Source organism: Lolium rigidum, chromosome 7 (assembly GCF_022539505.1).
Source record: "Lolium rigidum isolate FL_2022 chromosome 7, APGP_CSIRO_Lrig_0.1, whole genome shotgun sequence".
In the NCBI taxonomy this organism is placed as follows: Eukaryota; Viridiplantae; Streptophyta; class Magnoliopsida; order Poales; family Poaceae; genus Lolium; species Lolium rigidum.
Genome location: NC_061514.1, coordinates 13,907,464 through 13,919,985, shown reverse-complemented (window position 1 = coordinate 13,919,985; position 12,522 = coordinate 13,907,464). Strand labels below are relative to the sequence as shown.

Below are 12,522 nucleotides of genomic sequence, written 5' to 3'. Positions count from 1 at the left end.
CCGCACGCTTAGCGAAGCTCCGCCGGACTTCTCCACCACCACCGACACCACGCCGTCGTGCCGTCGGATTCAAGAGGAGCTACTACTTCCGCTGCCCGCTGGAACGGGGAGGTGGACGTCTTCTTCATCAACAACCGAACGTGTGACCGAGTACGGAGGTGCTGCCCGTTCGTGGCGCCGGAACCGATCGTGATCAAGATCTTCTACGCGCTTTTGCAAGCGGCAAGTGAACGTCTACCGCAGCAACAAGAGCCTCATCTTGTAGGCTTTGGAATCTCTTCAAGGGTGAGACTCGATACCCCCTCGTTGCTACCGTCTTCTAGATTGCATCTTGGCTTGGATTGCGTGTTCGCGGTAGGAAAATTTTTGTTTTCTATGCTACGTTATCCTACAGAGAAAGGAAAGAACATTACTAGTAGTACATAATCCACTTGGTCTAGATGCAGCTTGCCACTCCAAGCTGGATGCCTAGACGGTGGAGGCGGAAGGAGTGGATTGAGCTAGCGGCTTGCATCGATCGGCACTCAATCGGGAGAGAAGGGGGGTCTACATAAAGGGGAGGGGTAACATATTTTATTACACAGTGAACTTACTAATTTGACGGGTCATTACATGTGTCACTGAAACTGAAGCCCATAGTGTGGAAACCCAAATTCACTTGAAGCTGCCTGGCGGGAGGCATTGGCGCGTCAAGAAAAACCACCGAATTGTAGCGGGGAACTTAAACATTTCACAAAAAATCGAAATTCAAGCACACCGCCACACGCCAATCACGCGGGCTGTTCTTTCTTCCTCCTCCCATATCCGAAAACCCCCCAAATCCCAACTCAAAAAAATCCCAAATCCCATGGTCACCATGTATGCCCTCGTTGACCCGCTGGAGATTGTTCCCGGACGAGGCAGACTCCCCGCCCTGAGATCCCGAGTTCCGTCCATCCTCGAGGCACTGGGTGTTATCTCGCAGCCACGGCTCGAGGGTGTTGCAGAGGAAGTTTCACCGGAAAGTGCTCATGGAAACCGTGCAAACTCACTGGCGCGCTGTATCCTGAGAGGAACTGGTCAAAACTTTGCGATTCGGAAAAAAATTGCAGACCAGGAACTGATCAAAGCTTCATCGATGGCTTGCCGCGAGAGGCTTGGAGTCCAGAGTCAATAAACTAACTGCTTGAGGACTTGGGAGTTAACAAATGCATCTAGATACATCCATATTTAGACAAAATTGAGTCAATTAATATGAATCAGAGGAAAGTACCTGAAAATGTTTAATGCTACCGATTAATGCGCTGGTAGGACTCGCTGTAGAAGTAATTATACTACTACACATACGATGAACTGATTGTGTGGGTGTCAAATTTTGCAATACGATCATCCATTGAATGCTGAATTATAGTTCTAGCGCTAAAGGCGTACAAATCATAACATAGATAGTACATACTACACCAGAAGAACATAAGAGTACGAATCATAAAGTAGCTCAATATTTTTAATCAGGGTTGGGTGGTCTTGAGACTACCCGGACGCCCCTGATGACCTTCGAACATGCAACCACTTTAACGCAAAGTTGTGTACTCGGTACATGGCCTCCTTCTGTAGGTTGGATAATCTCAGGTGCAGGATCTTCATCTATGAAAGGCTCGTCACCAGTACCATCCACAGGTGCATCAGACCTAAAGAAGTTATACAATCGGTACCATCAAGGTGCATGTATCTCTTCTGCTGATAAATCACATGCCCGAAACCTCAGGTGTAGCTGTCTGATAATCATCTTCATGATTATTATCAAACTGAGATTCATCTTCAACTCTCCGATCAAACTGAGAGACCTATTCAATTCTATGCTTCTGCAATTAATACATCAACCGATTAGAAAAACATCTAAGGGATGCAACCTGAACAAATGTCGTTTTACAGATTTACCTTCTCATCTGGCATAGCACATGTCCCAGAGCTGGAACCTGTTTCATGAAGCAAGCGCTTTTTCTCTCCTTCCCGTTCATCCATCTGCAACAAGTTAAATTTGAGTACAGAACATTGCACAACAATGCAAATTATTGATCAAAACAGCGGCATCATCAATATAAATAATTAACTACATATGCCAGCACACATACAGTGTGAGCAAGATCGCTTCTCCCGCTTGTTCTAGGTGATCTGGATGCTAAATATCTGCTTCTCTCGCTAAAGGATCATCATATGGTTCACCATGATAAACCCACCTAACATATGTGCAGTCCATCCCAAAAATGTGTAAATAATCTTCCACTACATGGTGAGGCATCTTCTCACATTCATACATGTGCAGCGCGGGCAATACACATCCAGGTTGTGATCTTCATGAGCTCTAACAAACCAGAATTCGCCCTAAAATGGGATCGATTCATCGTCTCCCGCGTTCGCCGCTAGAATGCAAGTTGTCGCCCCCGTCCACCCTGCTGCAGCTTGGTAAGTACTCTGGCCCGTTTGATCGCAGTGTTTCTTTAGTCGTGTTTTGTATAGTTATTTACATATCTCATATGATATTAACTTTCTTGATGTGTTGCTTCGCAGGAAGTTCGTTTTAGTATTGTACAAAAGCATTATCCAGCCGTTACCATCCTGTCCATTCTACTGACACATGTGTGCATCCACACATTGATAGCCGTATACCCCTTCATTTGCTCGCCGCAGTTTTTTTACTGCTTCTATTGTCACACTGCTTTTATGGTCATGCTATGGGCATTTATAATCTGGTTGCTCTTATACCACATCATTAGCTCACCGCTAGCTGCTAGCTATTTTCTCCTGCCTGCTATTGTCACACTGTTTTTATAATCATCCTATGTGCATTTTTAATCTGCTTGCTCTTATACCATGTTATTGGCTATTAGAGATGTAGGGCCTAGATGGTAGCGTCTCTAAGGATGTTTTTTTCTCGATCACGCCATCTCGTTCACGTTCTCCGATCGAGCATTTTACGCTGCAGGCTCATGGAACCCGTATGTCATCCTCTATGTACAATCAATTTTCTTTTCATGGAGTTATTTTTGTCACCTGATATTAGGTCACTTGCCTTTTCTTCCGATCTCGTGCCGCCTTGAAAACGTTGAGACCGCTGCTGTAAAATGGGACCCGCATGTCATCATGTATGAACAAAAAACCTTTCTTTTTTGGAATTTTCTTAGCACCTCAATTTGGCCACTTGCATTTTTCTTTCGATTCCATGCCACCCTAGAACGTTGAGACCGCTGCTGCAAAATGGGACCCGTATGTCATCCTCTATATACAATAAAAGTTTATTTTCTTGGATTTTTTTTGCTCATGTATTTGCTCACTTGCCACCTCTGAAACTTTGAGTAAGTTGCTAGCTCATGCAACCCGCATGTCATCCTCTATGTATAATAAAAAAAAATCTTGGATTATTTTTTACTCCTAATATTTGGTCACTTGCATTTTTCTTTCGATCTCATGCCGTTTTGAGACGTTAAGACCGCTGCCGCAAAATTGGATCCATATGTCATCATGTATGTATAATAAAAGTTTTTTAAGATTATTTTTGGCTCCTGATATTTGCTCATTTTTCTTTTTTTTTCTTTCGATCTCATGCCGCTTTTGAAATGTTGAGAAAGTCCTTGGTTCATAGGACCCGCATGTCATCAATATGTACTATAAAAAAATATCTTGGATTTTTTTTCACCCTTTGATTTTTGGCTATTTCTATTTTGTTTTGATCCCCTGCCGTCTTGAAAACGTTAAGCTGCTGGCTCTTGGGTCTGCATTTATTCCTCTATGTACAATAATTTTTTTCTTTTTTTTGGAGTTATTTTTTACCCTTAATTTCTAGCTACTTCCTTTTTTTCTTTTGATCCCCTGTCGCCTTTGTTGAATTTATTTTTAGCCCATAATTTCCATCATTAACTTATTTGATAATTCTTTTGATGCATCAAGCTCTTTTTAACATGATTTCAACTCCTCCTCAAGCTTAGTTAACATCTTTTCAAACACAAGATAAATTAATAAACCAAAGCATCTTTCGAAATATATGTTTGGCCACTGAAGTAAGAAGCAAGCCATCCTACAAAACTCAACTCTAGATGTACATGATTGTTTAAGAATACCTCAATGCTGTTGTTGACACTGCCTACGGTTGTCAGAGTATCTCTTTCAGAATGGTTTCCAATTACTTCTAGTTTAGAGTTGTTTTTTTGGCCATGCCCACTTGTTAATCTGCTCTCCAGCATACTTTTCTCCACCAACGCAACCTAATAAAACAGCAAGTTAGATGATTGAAGCAATTTAACTACGCAAATTGTATATCAACAGATGGCTAACCATGTACAAAGATAATAACACTCTCCAATACAACGCAAGACAATTGCTAGATTTTAAAAACATCACCAAACTATTACTGGAATTTTCAGTCGTTTAACTCTTTATGAAAAAAGTCATGAACTGAAAATTGAAAAGCACTTGGGAACACTACAAATTAGTGCCCTGACGTCCAAGTGGCTCAACTTTGTCTACATACAAACACATTTAAGTTATAGATACATCCATATCTAGATAAACTTGAGTCATTTAGAGTGGTGTTTTGGAACATGGGTGCATATGCTCCCTATATTTTGAAATGCATCTTATGTACATTTTAAATTTCAAAAAAATTGAAACAAAAAATTTGTACGTACATCTTCACGTGCTACGCGCTCACAAAGTCGTTTCATAAAAAATCGACTTATCATGTGACGTGTGTAAAAAAGACAAAATTCAGTGCTAAAAATAATGCTTTTCACAAGATAAAATTTCTCCTTTTTACATAGACCACAAAAAATATTGGTTTTTTGTGAAACTTAGCAAATGCACATACATTATGGAGATGTACACGTAGAATTTTTGATCTAAATTTTTTGACATTTCGAAATATATTTTTTTGGTAGAGGGAGCATACGCACCCGGGAGCCGAATTGAATTTCCGCGGAGTAGCTAATAATATCAAATATTCATTAGTTACATGCACGGTATATAAACCTTTTGGCCTACTATTCGTTCATTATAACTTGCAATCCAATGGCAGAGAAATGATTTTGATTTTAATGTTACACTAAAACAGAATCTCTAGTATGCTAGAACATTATTTACAAGGTAATGGGTTATTTGTCACAAAGTTTTGAACTCTAAACACCATGAGGCACCTTGACTGTTTCTTCATGAACAAAATAACTCACCTGGTCTGCTTTCTTTTGAGACTCATCAATTTCTCTCGACAATTCTTGGACACGTTTGTCATACATTTCAACATTTCCTGGCTTGTCTGCTTGAGAAACATCATTTTGAGAAACCATGATAGTAGCAGAGCCAGAGCGCGCTTTTGAATATCTAGAGAGCATCACATCCTTTATATGTGTTTGAAGTGCTACACATATTTCTTCACCCTAAAATGCAAGCACTTGGTTAATTTGGCCCGGTAAAATGGTTATATCGACAGCTTTATGTGATATAACAAGATGGACTAAGCGATGATGTACTATCTCCTGTGAGGAGTAAAAAATAACCTGCTTAGTTTCAAACTGAAAGATATGAAGAACAGGAGCAACTCTCATCTCAAAGAAAACAGCAACTCTCATCTTAAAGAAAACAGCAGTATTGCTGCTCCCAAATTGCTTTATGTCTCTCAGCTCTGCAGAATGTAGGTATTCCTTAGGAACCGGACGAAAGAAGTGAACCTGCGTTAAAGCGGAATTACAAAATCAGCCTCAACTGGAAGTAGAACAGATACACATGTTTTACCATATGATAAGGCATCCTACCCCGCGCTTGTTTATTCCCAAAATGATTCTTCCAGGTAAAAGTCCTATTGGATCATCAATTTTCCGAACGCTGAAGAAAACTGAATTGCAATATAGAAGAGTCCTTAAGATTCTGAGAAATTGGTTCCTTGCATCATCTTTTGACAAGTGTTCCTGGATGCAACAGCAAAGTACGTGGGTGATTGAGGTATCGCATATTCTTTCTAATGCAAATTTAGATCATAAAATTTACTACTCCCTCCAAGTATCAGCATGGGATCGAAGGGAGTATTTTATCAGCACATGCATCAAAACTAAAGAAAATCATATCTAACTGGAATTTAAAACAATATCACTTTATTACATGTTAGTAAGGTGTGTGATGCATCTACACATACAGTCACTGTAATCAGTGCAGAACATGGAAGTCAATAAGAATTAAGAAAGATGTGTTAAAAATCAAGTAAAAAAACAAAAAGTCGTATGATGTGTGATGCATACCATTAACTGATAGCGTGAGATGATGTCAAGCTCCCAGTCTCGCTTTGCTCTAGTAATTGCAACTTGTCTAGGTAGAAACCTCTCTAGAAGAGATATCCATTCGCTAGTAAGAAGAAAAATGGCATCTCAGGAAAGAGATAGGATGAATTATTAAGAAAAGACTATATTGACAAACAAAATAAGAGATCAGGCAGAGCCTTTTACGTACACACAGGACTCAGGATTTTCAATGAATCCAATCTCGACCAATATTTGCAGAGCAGTGAGTTGTGCAGCATCATCCCTGCCTACTGGGTAGTTCCCCAAAATATAATCATGTTGTAACTGCAGAACGAGGGCATTAGTTAGCGCTATGTTGGAAGCATGATTATGTGCATGGCCTAAGGGTTGTAAGTACTTCAACTGGCTCTGCAAACCAGTACCTGGACATATGATAGCTGAACGAACATCGGATCAGTCACAGCCTCATCAGACTCGCGAAATAGGGGTTTTTAAATACAAGCTTGCAGTGCAAAATTTCTCCTTTGTTGCGATCCTTAGCTGACTTGAATTCAGATAGCAAGTCACCAATGTATTTGTTATCGTCCAATCCGATGTATTCCTCTGCATGCCAAAAAGTAATAAATGCATGTGCTATGTGAGAAACTTCCATTAATTTATATATTTCCTAAACCCACATGCACTAAGTCAGACTGAAGAGGGAAAAGCGTGCGAGTTGAAAATGAAAAGAAATACCGTTGCCAACTTCTGAAGATTTTGATCCATTAACAATCTTTCGACACTCAAAAAGACTGAAACTAGAATATACTGAGAGTTTGATAATGCCAGCAAGTTCCTGTAGTCATGGAATAGTTTGTTTACACGGAACTTACAACTTCAAGTATATATAAAAAAAGACAAGGAGCTGACAAATTTGCAGCCAAAGCCTAAATAAAAAGTACAACAAGGGAACATGCAAAGAATACTCTGACACTACTGGGATGTGACACATTGTTGAATATCCACTATTTGGTCAACCAGAAAGTACATCTAATGAATTGAAGTCAAATAATGTTCCACTCAAGGATAACAAAGTCTTCTTGTATTAGAGTTCATACTTCATAATATTCGGGAAATAAGTAAGTAGCAGTGTGTCTGCATGACACAGAGCACAAAGTACAACACTTTGTAAAGTTGAGTAACCGTGCTTTCAACCTTTGGAACTTCCCTGAGTGTTGATGATAAGTTGATAACAAAAATGGTCAAAAGCATTTTGTTATAACTGGTCAAAATTCATAATGACACCTTAACTACAGCCTAATTCTATCCCCTAACGGTGGTTATGCTCAGTCACTTGGTCACGAGGTATCTGAAATTCTGAACAGAGAACAAGTCTTCAGACTGTGGATAGACACCTAGTAGCAATGAGCAACATGCCAAGTGAAACCAGCCAACAGGTTCGATTTGAAACTATTGACGAGTTGTTCTGGCCAAACGTATGTTCAATCTATGAATGAACAACTTGTATTAAGTGCATCCTTCTGGATAGCACCTTTATGAATATATTTTAGAGGAAATAGTCATGACTTAACAAAACTGGAAATCAACTACAATGAACCACTGTGTGCACAGCAAGAGGTAAGTATGTAAGTTATGACTATCCAGGCCCATTATGTGGTCAATATCATTCTCGTTATACCGAAGGTGACAATGTTCAACCAAAATTGCATATATGCCATGCAATGCTCTGGATCTGACTAGGTACATTCTTCTAAAGGGTCATTTGGTACCTATATCAGTTCCAAACCACTAATAGCTTAGGAGAAATGCGGATACCTCAACAGCATCAGCAACAGTTGTTGCCATGTCGTATTTAATCTCTTCAAATGTTTCATCCAAGAAAAATACAATTGTTGTAAGCTTCCGGCTGGTTAAAAGTGTTTCAATCTCTTCTCGTGCAGGAATTGTAACCCGTGGGCCTGCCTTAACCGAACGTTTTAACACATTCAGTGTGTTCAATGCTAGAACTCGAACATCAGAATCAGTTGTGGCTCCATGAGCAATATAGTGAACATACTCAGACAAGTATGCCCCAATATCATTGCTTGGTGGCATGGAAGATGCGCATAAATACATTAGCTCCCAAGCTCTTATCAACCAGCTCCTGTAAGAATAACAAAACTATGATTCCTATAAATGTCTGAAATCAACATGTGCTTGCTACACATTAGAAGCCCAATACTTACCGACCGGGATTGTTACGTGTTTGTTTTGAAAGCTGGGCAAAGAGCTCATCTCGAAGTTCAGAACGCTTCAAAGTATGCTTATAAAGCTTTGCAACTAGTTCAACTCTTTCTTCCAAACTTATTATTGAAGGTGAATCGATGCCCATGTACTTTAATATGACATGGAATAATTTAACTGAGCGACTTACAAGGTCGTTAGTTACTTTCAGTAATGAAGTTGGAATAGGATCCTGCCAAAGAGAGAACAGAGAAGCATTAAATTGATATAAAAAATATGTTAAAATGACATCATAAGCATTTTGAGTAAGAGAACTTGCTCAGAAATTAGATTGTAGCCAAATGATCTCATACAGGGAATGGGGTTCAATAACATTACCTTTTGGAAGCACAACATATCTTCCAAAGTGAACTTCTCACGAACTTGCGGACCCACAGATTTTTTAATAAAAAACCCACGCTTTCCGGATGATTGGATCTGTTTTTGCATTGCTTTAAGAAATCCCTCCACCTGTTATATTTCAGCACTAAATTTAACATGGGATAATGTGGATATGGAACCATATTCGTGCTTACTAACTAATGCAGAATAATTATAAACTAATAAATCTGATCCTACTGAAATGTTGTGGTGCATCTATAGAATGATTATAGCAATGCTTGCATTGTGACAGAAAATACAAGAACGCAGAGACACCCAACCAAATATTAAAGGATAACTGTTACTTGTATTTGAATGGTAGAGTTAACATTTCGCAAACAAGCATCGGCACCTCTTAACTAGCAACTTTGTAGAGAACAACGATGAGATTTCTATCGTCTGTTCAGAACTGCCATGAGATATATGACATCACTGGGTAAAGGAGGCGCGTACCTGGAACCTATCGATCAGCGGGATTGCTCCAGCAAGCTCCGGAGGTATTGACATGGACAAAGTCGACGGAGTACTGAAAAAAGGAAGCAGCCCAAAGAGTAAAACATCGATCGACCGCATTTCATTATGCAACGAAAGGGAGCATGTCATGTTAGAATTGTAAATAGACTCTACCTCCTCTGTCTTGTGTATCACGTATACGTGTTGTATACGATTGTAATTGTATGATCATGTCAATATAAGTGGAGACCGGTGCGGGGCAGAGACCCACGCACAAAACCCTAAACCCTCTTTTCAATCTTGGTATCAGAGCCACAGCCGCCGCGAGCCCTCTCCGCCGCCGCTGTAAGATCCGATCGCCGCCGCCGCGAGTTCTCTCCGCCGCCGCCGCGATGACGTCCTCCCTCCAGCTCTCCACCACCGTCGGATCGATGGCTTCATCGTCGTCCGCCTCTGCTCCCGCAGGGATCGCTCCTACGCCCGCGTTTCGGCTGGAGGCCGGGAACTTCAACCTCTGGAAGGGCATCCTCCTTCCCAATCTCGCTGGTGCCGGCCTTCATCGCCACCTTGACGCAACCATCGCAGCGCCAGCGAAGACCATCACCACAGGAGATGGTGACAAGGCCACTACGGTGGCCAACCCCGAGTATGAGCGTTGGTGGATCCAGGACCAGCGCGTCATCGGGCTCCTTCTCGGCTCCATGGAGCCCGACATCGCCAACCAACTCATTGGTCGCACGACCGCTGCCTCGGTCTGGCAAAGTGTCCATGACCTGTACGGCGCTCAGAGTCGCGCCAATGTGCGCCACATCCGTCGACAGCTTGTGTCGACGCGCAAGGAAGACCTCTCCGCCGCTGCATACATGCAGAAGATGAAGGCATTAGCCGATGCCATGGCTGCTGCTGGTGTTCCTATCACCGACGACGAGCTCGTCGACTACATCGTCATTGGGCTCGGTTCTGCCTACAACGCCGTCACTGCACCGCTCACCCTCGGCAACAGCGCCGAGGCGATCTCCTATGCGACGTTCTACTCGAACGTGCTCTCCTTCGAGTCCCTTCAAGCACAGCAGGCACACGCCGAAGGCTGGACCTCCTCGGTCAATACGGCTATGCGCCCTAACCCTGCCTTCCAAGGCGGTGGATCTTCTCGTCCCTTCGGCAATGATGGCCAGCAGGGGCAGCCCCGTGGCGGCGGCAGCGGGAATGGCGGCTACGGCCGCAATGATGGTGGCAACTTCGGTGGCCGCAATGACGGCCGCACTGGTGGAGGCAATGGTGGCGGCAATGGGGGCGGCTGGAACGACGGCCGCAACAACAACAACAACCGCAATGGCGGTGGGAACGGTCAGCAGCGTCGCTGGCGGCCACGGTGTCAGATCTGTGGCAACTGGGGACATGTCGCCAAGGACTGCCGCAACCGCTTCGACACCAACTATCAGCCTCCTCAGCAGCGTGGAGGCAACGCTGTCACCACAAACTACAACAACAACCCCTGGATCATGGATTCGGGGGCTACGGACCACCTGACCAGCGAGCTCGCCCGTCTTCAAGCGTATGAGCGCTATGGTGGCAAAGATCAGGTGCAAGTGGCCAATGGTGCAGGTTTGTCAATTTCGCATATTGGTCATTCTCTTTTAGCTGGTTCATCTATTCATCTTAAGAATATTCTCCATGTTCCTGATGCTCGTCTAAGTCTCCTTTCTGTTTATCGTATCGTCTGTGACAATCATGTGTTTGTCGAGTTTCATCGTGACTTTTTCTGTGTCAAGGACAAAACCACGAGGAAGGTTCTTCTTCTCGGTAGGAGCCATGGAGGCCTGTATCCCGTCCCCTTCGGAAGAGCTTCGTCATCCTCTCGAGTGTCGGCCGGTGCTATCTCTTCAAGGTGGCATCAACGTCTTGGCCATCCATCCAATAATGTAGTTTAAAACATTGTTAGGTCCAATGAGCTTTCTAGTTCCCCGTCAGATCATTCTTCTTTAGTGTGTGATGCTTGTCAACGTGCTAAAAGTCATCAATTGCCATACTCGTTATCCTCTCGTGTGTCTACTGTACCTCTTGAATTGATTCACTCAGATGTATGGGGGCCGGCTAGTGTCTCCTCGGGGGGGTATAAGTACTATGTTAGTTTTGTTGATGACTACTCTCGTTTTTGCTGGGTTTATCTCCTTAAACACAAATCTGATGTGGAACAAGTATTCTACTCCTTTCAAGCTCATGTTGAGCGTCTTACTGAACGCCAAGATCAAGGCGTTTCAGTCCGACCGGGGTGGTGAATATCACCGTCTACATCGGTATTTTGAGCGCACTGGCATAGTTCATCGTGTCTCGTGCCCCCATACTTCTCAGCAGAACGGGATAGCTGAGCGGAAACATCGCCATCTGGTCGAGACTGGACTAACACTCCTCGCACACTCGCAGTTACCCTTGCGTTTTTGGGATGAGGCCCTCCTTACAGCATGTTATCTCATTAACCGTATGCCTACCCCTGTCATCAATAAGGAGACACCTTTGTTTCGGCTCATGAAAATTCAGCCTAACTACTCCTTTCTTCGCATCTTTGGGTGTGCTTGTTGGCCTAGTCTTCGCAAATACAATTCTCACAAATTAGAATTTCGGTCTAAGATGTGTGTGTTTACGGGATACGATCCTATGCATAAAGGCTACAAGTGCCTAGATCGGTCTACGGGACGAATTTATATCTCTCGTGACGTTGTTTTCGATGAATCTGTGTTTCCTTTTGCTACCCCCGGCGTATCAGTTGATGCTACCTCCCTCGAGCATGCCATTTGTTTTCCCTCCGATGAACCAGTTACTAGTGAACCTGTGCGAAATTACGACCTCTCGTACCTGTCTACTGATCCATCTGTGCAAAGTGTTGGTGTTTCCCCGCAGGTCGTCGGTGCTCTCTCCGATCAGGCAAGGATCGACGATCCGATCGTCGTGCATGGCGATGGCGTGCATGCGCCGCCCACCGCCAGCCCGACTCCCTCCGTTCCGGCCCATGGGCCGCAGGCGCCTTCGGTACCTGGACAGCCCACGTCGCCTCCTGCCGCACCGCCGGCCGCGACATCTTCGGCTGACTCGTCCGACGCTGTGTCGCAACATGCGATGATAACCAGGCACCGCGACCAGACTCGACGGGAGAAGGAGTATACTGATG

At 43.3% G+C, this 12,522-nt stretch overlaps 1 pseudogene; it reads right to left on the bottom strand.

The window, feature by feature from the left end:
- Positions 1 to 1,947: 1,947 nt before the first annotated feature.
- Positions 1,948 to 9,433, bottom strand: LOC124670927 (annotated as a pseudogene).
- Between the last annotated feature and the right edge of the window lie 3,089 nt (positions 9,434 to 12,522).